This window comes from Bidens hawaiensis, unplaced genomic scaffold (assembly GCF_021521415.1).
Source record: "Bidens hawaiensis isolate Kalapana, Puna unplaced genomic scaffold, B.hawaiensis_p1.1 tig00042924_1, whole genome shotgun sequence".
NCBI lineage: Eukaryota > Viridiplantae > Streptophyta > Magnoliopsida > Asterales > Asteraceae > Bidens > Bidens hawaiensis.
The window spans coordinates 22,735-44,260 of record NW_027497601.1 but is presented as its reverse complement, the minus strand read 5'-3'; the positions used below and the strand labels follow the sequence as shown (position 1 = coordinate 44,260).

The window sequence follows — 21,526 nt, the reverse complement described above, 5'->3', positions numbered from 1 at the left end:
AAACACCAGATTTTCAATTAACTTTCAAATCTTGATGAAATAACATGAATTTGGTATCATTCTACTCGCATACCCAGCTTCTACAAACCCTAATCATCCAAACATCGCGTTTAAATGGTGCATTTGATTGATAAATGAAACTGGTTCTTTATTTGATTAATTACCCTATCTAATGTTAACAAATTTCAACGAGAATCTTTGCGTTTGATTCGTTTTTACTATTCATATATAGATCCAGGAATACTAAACGAGCCGTGTATAAGTTTTCATTATAAAACGTACCTCAAACTAATCGGTTTCATGAACACGATCTAAGCTTAGTGTATGTCTTGCTCCTCATGACGCTCTAACACCCACAAGCTCGGGTCTTTTTCTCTGGATCTTGGTCCGAGATAAAGGAGGGTGTTTGTGTGTGTTTTTGATGGTGTAGGCTATGGTATAGAATGGATGGAAATGGAAAGGATTAGGGTTTAAGAAGGTATTTATACTCCCTTAAGCCCATAGACCTTAGGCCCATCTTCCATTTTTAGTCCATAATTAGTTTTATTTAATTAGCGTACCATCTTCTATCTTTATTATTTTATTATTATTAATCTACTTACTCAATTTAATTCCCCCAACGAAAATAATATATTAAATATTATACTTAGAAAATTCGGGATGTTGCATTCATGTGGTTTACCAAAATTACGGATACAATTATGATAGTGTTTTATGTCTCGATTTAAATTTTATGAGTTAACACGTAGCAACACGAGTGTGTGGTTTAACTTTTATACGCGTGTTTTTAAGTTCGATTAAATGGTCCCGTCACAACATATGGGTTCAAAATACTAGTTTCTTTTAAAAAAAACAATCTTAATTCCCCCCACACAACCGCAAACCCCACTCTAATCATCATTTTTGAAGTAGCCCCAAAACTATTCACCATCTCCAATCACCGCCTCTGTTTTTGTTTGGTAAGCGGCCATGTCAACCAAAATCATTTGTTTTTTTGTTAACGATCAACGAATCTTCTTAATAGAGTACTGGCTAAATTTACCACATCGGGGTACACCCATTTTTCGATCAGGGGAAAACCCTCACCTAAGGCTAATGCCCCTAAACATTCACTCGTAGGCACTACAGTGTGGTGAGGTAAAACTGATTCAATTCAATGATTCAAATAGTGAACGTCATATACTCGCCTAGTCTCAATCATCACACAATGCTACCAAAACTAGATACTGAAGGCAGGAATCGATATGAAATATCAAGTCTATCATTAATCACTCAACCACCAGCTCATTGCCCAACTAAAATCACCTTGAAACGCCACTGAATATCACAATCATTCCCGCTAAACCTTGAATTGAGGATGTTAAAATCGGTTGGTAAAAGTAGTATATAAAGTGAAAATGGTAGAAATAGAAATTTTAAAGGTTAAAATAATTATCAAGAATTAATTAGTGATTACAATTTCTTTTTACTTTTTTTCAATTTTCGTAAGAAGAAATCTTAACTTTTGCTTCTAAAGGTCATTCAAATTCAATACAAAATAGACAGAATTACAGAAATTGTTCTTTATGTTTACACCAGATTTCACTTTCACTGTTTGTCCTTTATCTTTAAAATTAAATTGATGTATTTTATCCTTTATGTTTCTAAATCAAACATCATTCGTCCTTTAGCCTTAACCCAGTTAGTTTTTCTCGTTAAGTCAGCTCATGTGTCTTACGCATGAGGACAAATTGGTCATTTCATATATTTATTAAAAAAATTAATAAATAAAAACAATTTAATTAATACATATATATATATATAGAAAGACACCCACACACACATCTCTCCTCTATTTCTCTCTCACCCCTCTCCCACTTACCACCACCTGCTGCCACCTTACCACCATATACCACCACCTTCGTCGCTGGTACTGCCACCTACAACCACTCACCCCTGCCAACAACCTCGCGCTAACCATCACCCCTACCCTAGAACCCCTAACTGCAGTTGAACTGATGTTAGATCCAACATCGACCTCCATTGTTAGATCCAACATCGACCTCCATTGTTAGATCCAACATCCAACAAACTTTAATTATCAAAAATCTCACAAATCAAACTCTAAATCTCTAATATCAACAAGTCTGATTCCTACCGGCAATGATACCACGCAAATCAAAATTGTAATTAATCAAAACTCAACATACTAATTAAACAACACAAATGAATATGCAATCGCTAGACATATGCAATTGAATGTGTAAGCGAAGACGAAGTGCGATCTGCGATAAGGAACTAGCGGCTGTGACGGAGACGGGATTGATTTCGAACTGGACTGATTATTGAGGAAAGGAACTAGCGGCTGCGATCGAACTGATTAGTGAATTGGACTGATTATTGAGATGGAATTGATAAAGAACTAGTGGTTGCGATAGAACTAGACTGATTTCGAACATTCACAGGTACGACCACCATCTCGATTGGACACCGCCACCCGCCTTTCAACACCACAGATCTGAAACAAACAGTGTGTGGTAGCTTTAGCCGGACACCATATTATTATGATTTATGGGATTTTTTAGAGACAGAGAGACTCATGAGAGGGAAGGGGAAGTCGCTACCGTGTTGCCAGAAAAAAAAGTGGTGTCGCGTGGTGGTTCCGATGACAGTGGTTGAGGATGGTGACAGGTCATGGTGGCCAGCAGGTGGTGGCGCCGGTTGCTGGTTGTGGTCGTGGCTAGTTGTGGCCAGTAGGTGGATGAGACGTGGTGTAGAGAGAGGAAACGAATGGATGGGATGAGGTTGGAGCAGGTTTTAAAAGAGGATAAGGGAAAAAGACTTTTATGCCCTCATGTGAGGGTCACATGACCAAATTTAACGAGAAAAACTAACTGAGTTAGAGCTAAAGGACGAACGATGTTAGATTTAGAAATAAAACACATCAATTTTAAATATAAATGAAAAGCAGTGAAATGTGGTGTAAATATAAAAGACAATTTATGTAATTCTGTCTAAAAAATACTAACTAGTACATAGTTTTAAATTCAATCAAAAAAAATTCTTTTTTAAATAATAAAATTATTATTTAAACACACAAAATAAGAAAAAAAATTAACCAACAATATTTTTGAATGACTTTTGAATGAATTATACCTTGCATCATATTAAATACCGTTTATATTCATTTTATAAAACTATTAATAATTTGTGGATTTGAAATAAATAATTTTGAAGATTTGCTAACATCAACATAAACTACCAATTTATTAAATAATTTATCCCATTATGTGTTTACAGTTTGTTTGCATTTTAATGTATTATTCTAATGCAGTTTTCAAGTACAAGAAAGGCTTGGATTCAGTTTTAGTAGAGAACGAAGAAGCTTACAACAAGTGCAACACAAATTACCCTAAATAATTTAGGTAAGGGCTTAATCGTTATAAAATGTAACTAAATTATTTAATTGTTCAACTTCTCTTGATAATTAATTTTTATCATCAATTTTACATTTTTTCAAATGAAATTTTCTATTTTCATATCTTATAAAAATAATGTAATTTTTGTTAATAGATAAAAATGTAATGCATATAATTAAATATCAACAAGAATTACCAATAAATCTTAGAACATAAAACCAACAAATTGAATAATTAAGAGATACAATCCGATTGATTACAACCTTAAAAGCATAAAATAAAAACCAAATCCTACCCATAGACTGAGAGAAGAAACCCTAAATCAAAATCAAACTCAAACCCAAACCCCAAATCAATCCAAGAAAACCTCCAGAACCAATGTATGCAGCACCAGAATTCGCTGGAGCCGGTGCAGGAGCCTGTACTATCTTTCCATCAGCAGTTTGTAACGTTGCTGATGGCGCTAGCTCGGGTGCCAATGCCGGTGATGGTGCGGGTGGAGCAGTAGTACTGGAGTTCACGATTTTGTGATGCCGGACAGCCATAACTACGACGATCAGCTTCTCACCATTCTCGCATTTGTCGTTGTGACCGCTGATGAAGAAGAATGGACCCGATCTTGTGAACTTGAATATAGGGTTTTCATCATTTAGGGTTTGTATAGGGTTTGTTGTGTTGCACTTGTTGTAAACTTCTTCGTTCACTACTAAAACTGAATCCAACCCTTTCTTGTATTTGAAAACTGCATAAGAATAATACATTAAAATGTAAACAAACTGTAAACACATGTGTATGAAACTGAAAAAAACTGATGTTTTAGATTTATGTTATTGTTAAAACCGAACTTAAGGTTTTGGTTTAGCGTGCAAAATAAAAATCAAAAAACCCGAGCCAAGCTGAATTTACATTTTTTAGATGTTTGTTTTTATTTAAATAATTTAACAATAAGGATGTATTAAATATGTAAAACAAATAATTTAATCTAAATGAATAATAATAATTATTTAATTAACAAAAAATTTTAGGCTAAAAGTTTTCAAAAGTTATATTTTATTTTTATTTGGTTTTAGCCCAAAACCGACTCAAATCAAATTATGCACGTACATAACATGTGCATATGTAGAGAGAATATTGATATGTAGAGAGAGTGGGAGAGATTAATAACCTAGTGTATCGTTGACTTGAAACCGGTTTCGTTCAGCCCAGTGATTGTAGCTCTCATGAGGGTCATGAACCCAGCCATCTTTGCCACCTACATGGAATGTGTAACCGGAACAAGACCCAATGAACCCTGTGACCAGCAAACCCAAGATTGTAGCGAGCTTCAATATATGTGTGTGTTAAAAAAAACTTAATTAAAAGAAAGATGAGAAGGGAGAAGTGAATGTAATTGTGGGTTAAAGTTGAAAGATATTTATAGGAGATGCAAGTAAAGTTACCGTTGCATGGAGATTAATAGGTTGGAAATGAGTTGGAATTGAAGTCACGTTTTTTTATAATAATTTGTTGATCATTTAATGCCAATTATGTTGGTAAATTAATTTGTAATTCAAATTTAAGATTTTTCCTTAATTGTCTCGAATATAGCTGGTGTGATTTTTATTAATCAGGATGTTATTATTATTTTTTTGACCGTTTGAAATTAACAAAGTTAATTATCTTCAAATGAAAAGATCTCGAAAAAGAAAAAATTAAACAAGTGTAGTAATGGTTACACTGACTGTAACGCAAAGATACGAACCGGTATAGTTTAAACGTTAGGTATGTTTGACAAAACTAGTTGAAAGCTGTAGTTTTTAGATATATTTAAATATTTGGCAGAATTGCTAGAGCTTTTATAAAATATATAAAATTACTAAAATAGGCATAACTAAAAGGGATTACTCCATAAAATAGTAACAACTTTGAAAGCTGTTCCAATCAGGTCACTGATAAAAACTTTTGTTTCAATCAGGTCATTGAACTTTCATGTTTGTTCTAATCCTATATATTTTACCTGAATAGCAGGTAATCTAGGTATTTTTTTAATTTTTCAATGTTTTTATTTTGCATAATAACTTTTAAGTTGCGAAAGCTAGTAAAAATGCGAAATATAATTTTAAAATTCTGAAAATTTGCAAAAAGAGTTCGGAAACTTGAGGTTCGGGTTAGAACGGGTCAAACGGGTTTCGGGTCAGTTTTTTTTTTTTACCAACGAATCAGCGCGTTTTCAACACGTTACAGCTCGTTTAAGTGATTTTTCCAGTTCGTTTCAGCACCTAACAGCTCGTTTAAGCGATTTTTAAGTTCGTTTCAGCACCTAACAGCTCGTTTAAGCGACTTTTCAGTTCGTTTCAGCACCTAACAGCTCATTTAAGCGACTTTTCAGTTCGTTTCAGCACTTAACAGCTCGTTTAAGCGATTATCACTTAAACGACTTAAAAATCGCTTAAACGAGTTGTTAGGTGCTGAAACGAACTGAAAAGTCGCTCGTACGAGCTGTTAGGTGCTGAAACGAACTTAAAAATTGCTTAAACGAGCTGTTAGGTGCTTAAACGAACTGAAAAATCGCTTAAACGAGCTGTTAAGTGCTGAAACGAACTGAAAAAAATCGCTTAAACGAGCTTTTACTGTTAAAACGAGTTGTAACGTGTTGAAAACGCGTTGATTCGTTGGTTTAAAAAAAACTGACCCGAAACCCGTTTTGACCCGTTCCGACCTTGAACCGTTCTAATTCGAACCTCAAGTTTTCGAACTCTTTTTGCAAATTTTCGGAATTTTAAAATTATATTTCGCATTTTTACTAATTTTCGCAAACCTTAAAAGTTATTATGCAAAGTAAAAACATTGAAAAATTAAAAAAAAAACCTAGATTACCTGCTATCCAGGTAAAATATATAGGATTGGAACAAAAATGAAAGTTCAATGACCTGATTGAAACAAAAGTTTTTATCAGTGACCTGATTGGAAAAACTTTCAAAGTTGGTTAATATTCTATGGAGTAGTCCTTAACTAAAAACAATAATAGTAAATGTATTTATTTTGGAAGATTATTTAAGTAAATTAAAATACTAAAAGCTTGCAGCTCTTTTTAAACACTACTGGTAGTAGCTTTAAGCTTTTTATCCATACTTAAAAGCTTCAAGCTCCTTGAACCAAACAAGTCTTCTAATTGAGTAGAAGCATTCACATATATAATACTTCCCAACGTGTGTGTATACTAATATGCAATTAGCCAATTAACAAAAGAAAATTATTTTGTGGTTAAATATTGGTCACAACCTTTTGGTATGTGCACATCTTTCGGTTTTAACGGGTTGATTTGTAAGTTGTAACATAAATATTTTCAATTTTTAAGTGTACATGCAAGATTTGGATTTTCCTTTGGTTCATGATTTTGTATGGGTTTATTACGGTACTTTCAATTTGTGTATTAGTGTCACTAACATATTAGTTAAATTGTGGTTAAATATTGGTCATAACCTTTTGGTATGTGCACATCTTTTGGTTTTAACGGGTTGATTTGTAAGTTGTAACATAAATATTTTTGATTTTTAAGTGTACATGCAAGGTTTGGATTTTCCTTTGGTTCATAATTTTGTATGGGTTTATTACCACTTTCAATTTGTGTATTAGTGTCAGTAACATATTAGTTAAATTGCGTATAGACAACTATAAAACCTAGTTTGGGGAAGAGAGTATTGTTCATAGATTATGGGTAAAGTTAAAATACAAATGACAATAAAAATGAGAAGGGTGAGAAGGAATCCAGTCCATTGATTTTATATTTGAATGGCTGAGATTAATTTAATAAATAAAAATTGATGGAAAGGGCATGAAGGTAATAACCAACCTTTGTTGACTTTCTCTCTCCACATGCAAGACACATGTCAATTCCCCTTCATTTTAAAATGTCCATAACTTTTTCATACAACATTATTTTTTTTAAAAAAAATCACCATAATAATAATCGTATTTTTATCTTTAATATGAGTATCATATTGTTATATAAAAATAAAATATAAAATTAATGAGTTTTTTTAATTGTTTTTTTTTTGTTCATTGCGTCTTTTAGTTGAGTTTTTATATGAATTGCATTATAGATTTTGATCATTATATTTTTCAATTGATACTCATATTAAAGACAAATATTAAAACAAAGATGATGTCATTGTGTCGTTTTGTTCGTCATTAACTTTTAGTCATTGTGTAATACGTTCATTGTCTTTTATTCGGATTGACATATGACAAATTCATTTAATTTGAGAAAAATAGTATTGCGTTCATTGTATATTAAGTTCAAGTCATTGTGTAATATATTATTTCCATTGTGTTTTATGTTTCAAGTCATTGTGTTATATATATTCACCATTGTGTCTTACGTTTTAGGTTATTGTGTTATACGTATTAACCATTGTGTCTTACGTTTTTTGTTATTATGTTATACGTATTCACCATTGTGTTTTACGTTTCAAGTTATTGTGTAACATGTATTAATCATTTTGTATATATGACATAATTTGTTGTTATTTTATCATTATTTTTTCATTTTTTCCTATTACACAACGGTGTTATTAGTATTTAAAAAAACATAATGATGAGTTGAAAGACACAATGACGAAAAAAGACACAATGATAAGCGAAAAGACACAATGGTGTTCGAATAGACACAATGACGAAAAAACACAATGACGAAAAAAGACACAATGATAAGCGAAAAGACACAATGGTGTGTGAAAAGACACAATGGTGTGCGAAAAGACATAATGACGAAAAAAGACAATGATGTGCGAAAGGACACAATGGTGTGCAAAAAGACACAATGACGAAAAAAGACACAATAACGAAAAAAGACACAATGGTGTGCGAAAAGACACAATGACGAAAAAAACACAGTGGTGTGCGAAAAGATACAATGACGAAAAGGGACACAATGATAAGCGAAAAGACACAATGGTGTGCGAAAAGACATAATGACAAAAAAAAGACACAATGGTGTGCGAAAAGACACAATGAAGTGATTTTTGTTTTAAATTTTATATAACAAAAATCATACTCATATTAAAGATAAAAAAACGCTTGTTATTATGATAATTTTTTTTAAAAAAAATATCATATGAAAAAGTTATAAGCGTTCTAAAATGATGGGGGTATCAACATGTGCCTTGCATGTGGAGAGAGAAAATATGTATAATTACCTCTATACCCTTTTTCTTTTGGTCCCCACTTGGCATATATCAATTATTTATGTCTTCTCATACTTCTTATTATTTTTGTTATCCTTTGTATAATAATTTGACCATCCTAACTTAATCATAACTTGTTTTTAGCTAACTTAACATATTGTTGACTACTAACTTAATCATAACTAACGATCTTTTGATCATGGATCATCAGTAAGCCATCAATGATCTTCAATCTAATTAATTAACCATGCTAAAGTAAGGCCCTAAACGGATATACGATCATGGATCTTCAGAATATCTACAGTTTGAGTTGGTAGCATATTCCTAATAACCTTGGATAGCTATTCTCAACCGTGCAATCATGTTAACGTTCTTCGAGTGTACACAATCCATAAAGTTTTGCAAAAAAATACAATGTATTATGTGTGAAAACTAAGTTCTAAAAATCATTTGTTTAAACATATCAAACAACTTCCTTTTATAGGTAAAGATTGAACCATCACAACAATTAAGTTGTAACAAGGCTAATCTTCTTAAAATGTACAATAGTTAGTGGTTACAACTTACAACTTCTTACAGTCATCGGTTTTGTCATCGAAAACCTCAATAAATATTTCATCATAAAGTTACTACTTATCTCAATTACTATTGTGCATATTTGCCGCTAGGTATAATTATTATAAAGCTAAATTACTAATTTGCTACTATAAGTATAGCTATTTTAGAGCTAAGTTATTACTAGTTAGTAGTAACTTATCAGTATCAATTTGTTACTAGATAAGTAGTAGCCTTACTACTAATCTCACTCCGTTGCTAGTCTTAGTTACCATTAAAGATCATTTTCATGCAATTTTTTATCAACCATACAAATTTAAATTATGAGCTCATAACCCCTTGGACCACATCAACGGGTTGTGCCCCCTTGGGACCCAATGGTTTATAGGCTTCACTTCCTATAATCCTACAGGTTCCAGGTGCCCGAAATAAGAATTGTTTTGACAGAGCGTATACATCACACGTCCTAACTCATATAAAGTTTATTCATCTTTCTTCTTTGCGATTAAGTAAATTAAATTAACCAAACGACATCGATGACACTAAAATCACTAACATATCACAATCTCATAAATCAAAGTATAGATCGGTGGTTTTTCAGTGAGTAAGACCTCACCAAACTCAGTTCGACATCTGAACCGATACCATCAGTTCAACCAAAACTAAAAAGGAAAAAAATAGTGCAGCCGGTTCAAAACTGAGGGTTCATTTGTTCGTGTTCAGGTGTTGTTTTTGGACTGTTTCCAGCATGTCTGCTACGGATGCTTAAAGCAGCCAAAAGTGCATTTGAAGCACTATATCACTCACCCTTTTTTATTTGATTCTTCCCAAAATATATTATATACATATACAATTATACATAACCAACTTTAAATAGAGAGTTATGGGAACCGAATAAACACAGACTTTTTTTTTAACTATATATAATACATAAAAGTGATTTTGTAGCTGCATATCTCGTTTTAACGCAAAGATATGAACCGTTATATAATAATTATTCATTCCCAATATATTAATATTAATGATCGAGTTGTTTTAGTTTCATAGTCAAAAAGTTTAATGAATCTAATACTTCGATCCCGATGTGTCTGTGCATAGTAATACGCAATTGGCCAATTAACAAAACATTGTAACATAAATATTTTCGGTTTTTGAGTGTACATACAAGGTTTGGATTTTATTTGGTTCATAATTTTGTATGGGTTTATTATAATTTCAATTTGTGTATATTAATGTCGCTAACAGATTGTTTAAATTGCTTCTTAACCTAGTTTGAGGAAGAGAATATTATACACATTTAACAAATTTTTAACTCGTATCTTAACCATAATTAGTTTCTAGGTAACTTAACAAACTATTGACTAGACTTAGCAATAACTAATGATCTTTGATCATGGGTGTAAGGCCCTAAACGGATGTACAATCATGGATCTTCAGTATATTTACAATTGTGTAGGTTTCGTATTCCCAATATCCTCGGATAGCTATTTGAATCTTGCATTATACCACTATCAAGTTAAGAGTGTAGGGAATCCAAAACCGGATAAGACATAGTTTTACAAAGAAATACAATGCATTCTATGTGAAAAATGAAGTTCTAAAAATCATTTGTTTAAACAAACCAAACAATCCCTTTTATAGGTAAGGATTGAACCATCACAAGAATTAAGTTGAAACATTGCTACTACTCTTGAAATATATGATAGCTGGTTGTTACAACGTACTTCTTACAGTTATCAATTGTGTTATTGAAAACCTCAGTAGAAACTTCATCAGAAAGTTGATACTAATCTCAGTTACCACCATTTGCTACTAGGCATAGCTGTTATAGAGCTAAGTTACTACTAGTAAGAAGTAACTTTGCATTAATGGGTAATTTGCTATACTAATGAGTAGCAAATTTGCTACCAAGTAGAGTTATTATAGTGCTAAGTTACTTCCACTAATGATCAATTTGCTAATGATAAGTAGCAACCTTACTATTAATCCCACTTGCTACTAGTCTTAATTACCATCGAAGATAATTTACATGCAACTTTTCATCAACCATGCAAATCCAAGCAATGAGCTCGTAACCACTTAGACCCCATCAAAGGGTGGTGCCCCCTTGGGACCACCATGACTTATAGACTTCACTTCCTAGAACCCTTTATGTTCCTAGGTGCCCGAAATCAGAATCGTCTTGAAAAAGCCATGCACACCTCACTTCCTAACTTATATAAATGTTATTTCAAATTTCTCTTTGGCTTTAGGTAAATTAAATTATACCAAACGACAGTTTGATCTCTGAACCAGTACTGAAAAAACAGTTGGTTCAAAATAATCAGTAATATGATCGTGTTCCGGTGTTGTTTTTGGACTGTTTCAAGATGTCTGCCACGGATGCTCAAAGCAGCCAAAAGTGCATTCAAGCACTACATGTACAATTATACATAATCAACTTTAAATAGAGTTATGAGAACCAAATAAGCACGAACTTTTTCTTTTGTTTAACTATAATAGATAAAGCGATTTTGTAGCCGCTTATCTCACTGTTGTAACTCTTATCTAATAAGCACTACGCATATTTATATAAAGCTCAAAATGAAAAGCCACCATTGACTAGTGAGTTTCAGGGTCAATGGAAGAAGCCTCCATCTAGGCAGCCCAATACATACAATAGCACAAAACAGATACCATACTACAGATACAAAATTCCCAATCTATAGAACCAAAATGAGGGTGATTAAGAGTCAGTTGCTAATCTGGCCTGCAACAAGTCAGCAGTTGTAGAATGTGCAAACTTTGGTGGAAGAGTGATCAGAGGTTCATCTCCGGTCAACTTTTGCAGTGCCATTCCCAATGTATAACCCAATGCACGTTCCACTGGAACTGCTACAGCGTTACCCACTTGCCGGTATCTTCAACAAACAACAAAAAATTTTAAAAATGATCCCTCTGATTGATAATAAGTTAATAACCAAGACATACCTTTCTTTCACACTACCACTAAATGCATAATAGTCGGGAAACCCTTGCAATCTTGCATTCTCACGAATAGTTAGGACCCTATCTTGTTCTGGATGTAACATTGCCTGATAAATATAAAATACAACTTAGAAGTTATAAAATCCCCCTAAAAATGGATATGTGACAATGCCATAGTTACAGTAAAGATACCTCAGCACGAAAATTTGGCGTACAAAGTACTGTGGAAACTGTCTCATCCCACCATAAGCGTGCAAAAGATCTGGTATTTCATAAGAGAACATGAAAGGAACAGGATTTTATAATTAAAAACAAAGGGTACAGAAAATCACTTGCCTCTTATTATGCCTAAAATTTGTCGCATAATCCGGTACCTACATAAATAAATTAGAAAAATAAATCACATATTCTTTTTCATGACTTTGGCAGAAATTGCAGTACCCAATGTTTTCCAGATGGCATGAGTTCCGGCTCAGATGTCCTGCTTACAGCATTATTATCATCAGAAACAATACCAGGGAGATCTCTAAAATTAGCTCCCTGAAATAAATGAGATTTTAGGAAAAATAAAGTACAAAATCAGTTAAAGGTGTAAATAAACTTATGACCTTTCTTTTTGGGATTCGGCAAACTCGTAAATAGTTATCCTCGTTTAACAGTAAAGGTCGGTGATCATGTAGAAAACGCTTCTCTACTCCACTCAAACTTCCAGAAACAATTCCATCCATATCTATAGGTCACAAGTAAAAGGTAAATTTCCCATCAAGTTTCCTTAAATTATGCACATAACCAAGTAAAAGATTTCTGAATTAACCTGACTTGGTAGCTCTAATAAACTTTTGGAACTCGGTTTCTTGAGGACTCGTGTACTTCATCTTATAACGAATTTCACTGTTTGTTACCTTCATGAAAAAGGTTAAATATTAGTATGCAAGCAACAGTTTGTATGTGTCCAGAGAGAGAGAGAGAGACCGGTGGAAGATCGGATATGGCATCTTTAAGATAAATGCATTTCTCAAGCTTAGGTAATTGCCCTTCATCGTAAGCAACAATATTACGCTGTAATTTAGAAACAAATTAGTAAAATAATAATCTTGAACTTGAAGTATAAACAATGAACAAACAATTCACACCTCAAACCCACTTGCTCCCCCGTATTTGAAGACCACATCATGAGTAGGTAGTGGAAACAGCGGCAAATTCTGCATGGTAGAATCATGAAAGGTTTAAACCTTTTTGTTTATGGTAAGAAAAAGATTAAAAAATATATAAAAATACTTGCCTCGTCAGCATTAGCGCCCCACAAGAACACACGGGAGACCATAACAACCAGCTGCCATAATCCCAAGCCTTACTTGATAATAATCACGAACCAAACAGCTTATTGCATATCTTGCCAGGCAACCATTTGCAAGCCTCAAAATGTCAACCACATTTTCCATCAGGATATACCTGGGTTTCAAAAAGTTAATAATTTCCATGAACACCACAATTTGGTAATTCCTTTCATCATCCAAAGGCGATTCCAGATTTCTATGGCGATTATAACCACTTATTCCTTGACATGGAGGACCACCGCAAATCAAACCAACATCACCCTGTAACATAAACACAATAATAACTATTTTCATTTTCCATTACCATTAAAAAATTGTTACCATAAAATCATACTGGGCGAGGCAATATGTGTTCCTTGATTCCCTTCTGGACGACCTCACGGATCTTGTCGTTGCATTTACTGAGCAGAAAATGAATTAAGTTTGAATAAAATGTTAGCATAATTGAATATAACATACAATAAAGATTACCTTAACTCCTCAATTGGCTCCCATGTGTCATCACTTGGACCTTATCCAACCCAACGAACCTTAAATTTGAGGCCACGCTTACTAGTTCGATTGAGTTCACTGTAACATACATCAACCAGTTTTTCAACTTCATATTCACCTTTGGGAACAATATTATGTTCTTTTGAGGGTATGGCATAATCCGATGGTTCAACCAACAGGGTACTGTGACGTTGCGTTTTCTTCTTGACTGGATACTTCTTGCAGAGCTTGTCCCACTCCTTTATAAGATCTAGAAAGTCATTAGCAGATTCATTTCTTATCTGTAAAGCAAGAATGTCAGTCAGTAAATGAAAATGATTTCATGAAAACTAATTCAGAAAAGATGAAATGTTAGTATGTTACTTACTTGTGTCTCTGGATGGTTTAACCTCAAGCTTTCACACGCATCTTCATTTGCATCTACTGCCCATTTCTATAAACATTGATAATTTCCTTATAGATATTACGACAGATTGGAATAAAACAAAATTAATGTGTCAAATCTTACTGTGGATAGATCTACGCCGGATAATTTTGCTCCAAAATGCAATCCTGTTGACATTCCACCACACCCGGAGTACATATCTAATACTGTCAACTCTATCTTTTGTAGTTTAAGGTTAGTTATTGTTGTTGAATTATTGTCAATGCTTTCATTACTGTTGATTTTCTCCTTATTGTTGTCACATGAGGACAAACAGCAATTATACAAAAATGTCAGATGGAATTCCGGTTGCCACTAAAAGTATGAAATAAAATCAGGACTGGTTACCGTCTTTTATTGTAGAAAATGTGGAGTAATCTATGTTGTATTTCATGTCATAATAATAATCACATGTGGGAATAAACTTCAAATTTACCTGCCAAATAACAAGATTTGAAACCACAATGCCACCAGAAGATATGTTGGGGAAAAATAATTAAATAGAAGGGTTGAAGTGTTGAACATACACCAGGTTGTACTTTGACTACTTTGACTTTTGAAATAATGCAATCTAATGCATTGTCATTCATTAAGGTGGAATAGAACAACCGCCTCTTGTCATTAGATGATGATGATGCATCTTTTATTACCTGAATAAATTGTTGAAAAAGAGTTGGTTTACTCGTTGCAAGCACTAATTTAGCATAAAATATAAAACGTATTCGAGGTATCCTCACCGTATCTTCAGCTCTAAAAAACCATTGAACTCGAAAAAAGTCTTCATTATCATTTGTTTTAAAGAATTCAATTATCCTACCAACGTGATCATGGTCCCCTTCACCCTGTATGAACATATTAACAAATCATAGTTATCAAACTAGACAAGTGAAACTGTGGAAGAAGAAGAGGGTAAACGTTACCTTCACGGTTGCACAATCACCAAGATCAAAGACATGACACTCAATCTTAGCTTGTAGATAATGACATTTCACATTCAAAACCAAAATGTCATCGTCGTCATCATTGTCCCTGCATCATTATAAAATCAATTAACATGTCTGAAAATGAGATTATTTACATGAGTAGAGTGATTAGTTGATTACTAACTTGATTTTTGGGCCAAAACCATTCCTTTTGAGTCCCTGCATGATTCCAGACACGTGGCAATTAATCAGATTAATCGTTACAAGTAAACAAAACAGAACTTTAGTTAAGCTGCAGCAGCTAGTATGATACATACCCAGCTCGATAAGGGTGGGTCAAGAGGCCAAATCAAATGGGTCAATGCAATTAATGACGAAGAAGGGTAGTTGGAAGATGAAGAACTAAGGTTTAGAGAATAAATGCAGTAGTTATTAGGAAATTAAGTTTATATATATATGTCCTTGTTCGGGTTTACAAGATATCCATGTTTATGTATTAAAAATATTAGGGTTTGTTAACCTTGTATTTGCAGAATTGCTATCTCGAATCAGGCCTACTATCCTTGTTCTTGTTTATTTTAATCAATCAAATCTTGGGTTTCTATCATAGTACTTGTCAATGATTCATTTTAGATTTCAACAAAAACTCAATAATTCAAGACTAATACAATCATATCATCTTGGTCATTGAAGATGAAGGTAGTTGTTAAAGTACAATTGAGCGTGTAATCTTACTCCAAAAACCAAAAAGTAGGGATGGGCATAAAACCGAAAAAAACAAACCAAAAGAACCGAAACAAAAAAAAACAACGGTTTGGTTTTATGTTTTTGAACAAAAACACAAACTTACAGTTCCGTTTTGATTTTGCATGTAATAAAAATAAAATAAAAACAATCTGAACCGTCATTCTAGATTTTAATTATTTAATTTTTTACATTTAGTAATTTATAAGAGTCGTATCTTAAATATATATATATATATACGAAACCTTTAAAAGCTCTCTGGTTGCTCATCACCTTCTCTCAAGTCACCAGATTGCTTTATTTGTAAATGCAAGTTTCTCATGCATTTGACCCGAATTCATGGGTATGGGTCTCACCAAACCCAGATAGCCCTTAAACGGATTACAACATTTCATTAAATTAAAAATTAATCTCACCAAATATTTGATATGAAAATCCAATAAAATAGGAATATACTAAATATTAATATCTATTTAAAAAAAACATTATTTATAATTAGGAAACAATGTTATGATAAAAAAATAAGCGAGTCATGGGTCTCACCAAACCCATATACCTTTTAAACGTGTCATAACATCTCATTTATTTGTGAAACTCTTTTATCATCAAACCTTAAGTATATATTATTAACTCCCTTACGTATATAAAATTAAAATCCAAAAAAAATATATAAATATTAGAAACAAAAAATTGTAATACGGGGAATAATAGCTAGTTTATATATATACATTTTCAACTAAAAGTGTGCATTACCAGTTGTACCTTCTGCTTAACAAGTTTATTGTGTAGTACTTTTTGTACTTCTTCCTTTAGTGGTTGTACCCCACTCTATCTCTCATATGTTTATTTTTACACTTTTGTGAAGAATGGATCTTTGGTATTTTTTTGTTTATGTATATGTAGAGGTCCAGATATGAAAAAGAACTCACCCACTGTCTTTGTTTAAAAATTACAATTCCATGACAAAGCATTCAACGTTCATCAATCAATCAAGACACAATAATCGAGTAAAGTTACAGTAATGTCGAAAGTTAGAGACCCAACAATCAAGATTTTGGGGAAGACGGTTTAGGAAACAGGTGATCAGCAACGGAAGTATTTGAAGGGTGTTAAGGTAATTTTAATATAAAAATCTGAGTTAAACCCCTTTGCAACGGGTTGATATGAGTTAATCCCATAATTTTGATTTGTGTAACAGGTTGTGTTTGGAAGGTTTTGGAGGGGATTTGCATTTGTGGTAGTGTTGTCCTCTAGGTGTTAGATGTAATGCCTGAGAGAAGTCTGTTGGTTTTGTTAAAAAGGATTAGTTTATTTGGGCTTGAGTTGTATAGTCTCAAATTCGGTTCTAAGAAAGGTTGCCTGTGATGCTAGAGGTGGTGTCGCAGTCGTAGATGATAGGATTTTGTGGTTGTTGGTGATGAAGTAACTCAATTTCAAGTTGGGTTATAAGAGGTGAAGGAATACTCGTGGGTATACCGGTCAACCCGGTACTGCCATCTAAATAATTCCTTTGGTTACGGTTTTACCCCACCCCCGCAATGCGGGGGTTAAAATACTAGTTTAATATATATGTAACTCAAAAATTATATAATAGTGGTGGCAATCTTGACCCAAACCATTTCAAATGGGTCAATTTGGGTTGTTTTAAAAATTATATGGGTCGGTTTGGGTCATAGGTTTTAACTAAATGGGTCACTTGAAATTCCACATTCTTATTTTCGGGTCAAAATGGGTCAACAAATTTAAAGATATGGATCGATGTGGGTTAGTGTCTTAAGGAAAAGTGGCAGGTTCGGGTTGAAACGGGTTTGGATTGGAACGAGATCGCTTTAGGTTTTGGCTCGGATGAGGTTTCGTGCCGACACGATTTTTCGCACCGGACGGGTTGGGTTTCGGTTTCTTTTGAGTTTTCACACTGGACATGTAGATTTCGGATTCGTTTTCGGTTTTTTGTTTCATTTTGGTCGGGGTTTTTCAGTTTCATTTCTGTTCGGTTTTAGTTTTTTAGTTTCGTTTTGATTTTTTTTCGGTTAACATCAATTCAATTAAGTTTTGGTTTTTTGTTTCGTTTTCGTCGACTTTTCGGTTTCGGTTAATTTCTCGCGTTTTTTTATGAACGAGGACGAAGGAGGAATCATTTTAGTTTTTTTACTTTTTTCGATTTTTTATTTATATTTTGAGTTATTAATTTATTTTATTTTTATTTTTTTGGAATTTTTTTGAGAGATTTTTATCTTAATAAAAACCCTCATAAAAAATTCAAAAAAATTAATATAAAAAAATAATAACTCAAAATATAAAACAAAAACAAAAAAAAGTAAGAAAACTAAAACGTTTCGCCTCGTTGTCTTCGTTCGTAAAAAAACCGACCCGAAATCTGTTTAAAACCATTCCGACCCGGACCCGTTCTGACCCAAATCAAAACAGCCCTTTTTTTTAATTGACCCATTCCGACCCTATTCCTTTTTCGACCCTAACCTGTTCCGACCCATGACCCGTTTCGACCCAACCCATTTGCAACAATTATATAATAATCAATGAATTAGTAACTCACAAAAGTGACATTATATTGAGGAAACCGGACGGTTTTAAAAATCCAAAAAACAAAGCGAAGGTTTTAGCCTGAAGAAAGAGGAGCGTAGTGAGTTGAATTTTGGATTCTAAATTCAAGAAAGACACACAATGTGAAGTCAACTACAAATAAATGAAGTCATACCTTACAATCGTACCGCCACGGCCATCTCCGTCGAGCCTCGTCGTCAGGAACTGGATCGCCGATTAAAATGACGTCATTACCGGAATATGACGTAGACTTAGCCTTCTTTTTTGCCGGAGGTTTGTGATGATCAGAAGATCTGAGGGAACGTCGGCCTCCGGTGGCGTCACTGTTATTATTAGCCACCATCTCCGGTGAGGTGTATGAAAAGGTGAAATGAAAGGGTATTATGGGAAATATTATAGTGAGTACAAGTGTGAGTGACGTGAGGAGACCACTAGTGGTTGAAATTTGAGTGTTTAAATCAATTTTCATAATATGTATATATTGGGTGAGTTATTATACAATAATGACTTATCGTATATAAGGTACGCGACAATGCTGGTCATTGATTTCAATTTTATGCAGTGGCAGCTTGATAAATAATTCAAAAAGTAGTTCGCGATCAAATTCATCGATTTAAAATCGATTCCGATCCAAATTCAGAACTCCTTAATATATCTCATCCAATTTTCTAAACTCGAATCACAACTTACAGCATGAAATCTCAAAAGTCAAAACCCAAAATTGAAAAGAACGTCACTGAACATTAAAAATCTTCAAATTGATCAAAAATTGATGATTTAATCAATCGAATTGATGTGTAAGAGGCTTTAGAATCATCAATCGATTATGAAAATACAGATTAACACACTTAATCGAGCTCTGATTAGGGTTCATGTTTAAACGTTCTGCTCAAAGTTTAAACGTTCTGACCAAAATAAACACCAAAATGATGATTTAATCAAACGAATTGATGTGTAGAAGCATTTAGATTCATCAATCAATTATGGAATTGCAGAAATAACGCACTCAATCGAGCTCTGATTAGGGTTCAAAATATTATGTTTAAACGTTCTGAAACAAAACTAAATACCTTTAAACGTTCTGACCAAAAAAGAACATCTTTAAACTTTCTAATACATTCAATGAAGTTCTGGGTATTTAAAAAAAATGAACATCTTTAAACATTCTAATACGTTCTAAGAAGTTCAGGTTGTTTAATAAAGTTTAGAAGTTCTGATAAAGTTTAGAAGTTCTAAGAAGTTCTGGGTGTTCAAAAAAATTTAGAAGTTCTGATAAAAAGTTTAGAAGTTCTAAGAAGTTCTGGCTGTTCAGAACTTCTAAAACTAACAAAAAAAAAATTAAACGCATGTAAACATGAAATTGAACACTGAAATCACTTCATATAATCTCATAATCATCAAACAATCATCAATCGACTGTTAATTTGATCATTGATTCGACCATATGAACAAAATATGGAACGTCTGCAACTGGGATTCTGCAAAAACTCAAAATTGATTAATTGAAACTTCAAATTGATGATTAATTGGACCAATTTCAAAGTTTAATTGATCAATTAGTTCAACAATTTCAATTTCAATTTCAATTGGGCAGTTTTATCAACTGACATGTGAGCAACGATCGATGGATGTGTCGGAAGAAGATGGTGGTCGCGAAGGTGGATGGTGGACGGAATCGTTGAACGGCGATGGTGAAGGTGGACGGAATCGACGGCGGAGGCCGGCTCGCGTATATGTGATTTTAGGTTAGGATGGTTATTGAAGATGGACGTTTCAGAATGTCGCATATCTATTGTACGATAAAGGATTTTCGTATTCCATCATTTACCATGTATATATTACTTTCTTTTAACTAGGGAATATCACAATAACAAACTTTCAAAAATATTCTAATTAATTCATTCATATATATTTTTCTCAAATCATGTCATTAATCTTCAAATCGAGTCTCACCGATCTTTTTGTGCGCTAAGAAAGAAATGGAGGATAAGATGTGGGGGTCGGAATTTACAATATATGTAATTATATTTTAAAAAACGTTAATTATATTAAAATTCAAAAATAAAAAATAAAATTCACGTCAACACTCAACGTCAACATAAAATAAAGATAAAAAGATTTTCTATGTGAAACAAAAAAGAAAAACGCTAGAAAAAACATGTTAAAACTTTTAATTTAATAAAATATGAAAGTTGAGTGGGTTAATTGAAACACTTTTTAAAGTTGAATGACCTAATTGGAACACTTTTGAAACTTGGTTACTATTTTATGAAATAGTTGAATTACCACCCGGCGTCTTGTGCCGGGACAGGATGATATAACTCAATCGTTGTCTGTCTCAATAGTTGAGGCGGTAAGTCGATGTGAATTATGTCATTTTCGATTGCATCTGTTATCATATCCGAACTAAAACCAAATATAAAACAAAAAAATTCTAAAAATTTAGGTGGACCAATGAGGTGGATTCGGTTGGTAAAACTCAAGCGTTAGTAAAATCCAATCGTCGTCGATCCCGAGCGTTGAGGCGGTGAGTCCACGCAAATTCGGTCGGTTTCCGGCATGTTCGTTACGGTACTGGAACTAAAACATAATGCTGTGAGTTTACGCGAATCTAGTCGGTTTCCGTCACGTTCGTTACGATACCTCAACAAAATCATAACAAAAAAACTTCTTCCGCCAAATGGCCCAATAAGGTACTTGTGACACCAAAACTCTTATTTATATTTACATTTTTAAACAAAAAAAACACAAATAAAATTATTATTGAAAAATAAAAAAGAATCCCAACAAAAAATCTATTCAAAGAAAAAAGGAGTCTCCATTTAACCAAAACAAATATCAAGAATTGTTGATTGATATATGTCTCGAGCCTACGTAGTAGTATCTTTTATCAATGTTGTTGAAACCGGACTGTTTCGACAGAGATTCGGTCCACTTGCTGGTCTGGTTTTGTGCAGTT

General features: G+C 33.2%; 2 pseudogenes across 1 annotated transcript; both read right to left on the bottom strand.

The window, feature by feature from the left end:
- Positions 1-3,715: 3,715 nt before the first annotated feature.
- On the bottom strand, positions 3,716-4,738 carry LOC143593907 (early nodulin-like protein 3 pseudogene; annotated as a pseudogene).
- Positions 4,739-11,736: 6,998 nt separating this feature from the next.
- Positions 11,737-18,910, bottom strand: LOC143593906 (DNA (cytosine-5)-methyltransferase CMT2-like; annotated as a pseudogene). Its single transcript, XR_013146220.1, has 20 exons — positions 18,722-18,910; positions 15,446-15,480; positions 15,259-15,367; positions 15,076-15,180; positions 14,866-14,988; positions 14,677-14,774; positions 14,423-14,624; positions 14,282-14,347; positions 13,894-14,195; positions 13,757-13,823; positions 13,368-13,683; positions 13,219-13,287; positions 13,058-13,144; positions 12,900-12,987; positions 12,694-12,815; positions 12,527-12,625; positions 12,425-12,459; positions 12,278-12,356; positions 12,089-12,192; positions 11,737-12,018 (listed from the first exon to the last, which is right to left on the bottom strand). The product of XR_013146220.1 is annotated as a DNA (cytosine-5)-methyltransferase CMT2-like (transcript).
- Positions 18,911-21,526: the final 2,616 nt, after the last annotated feature.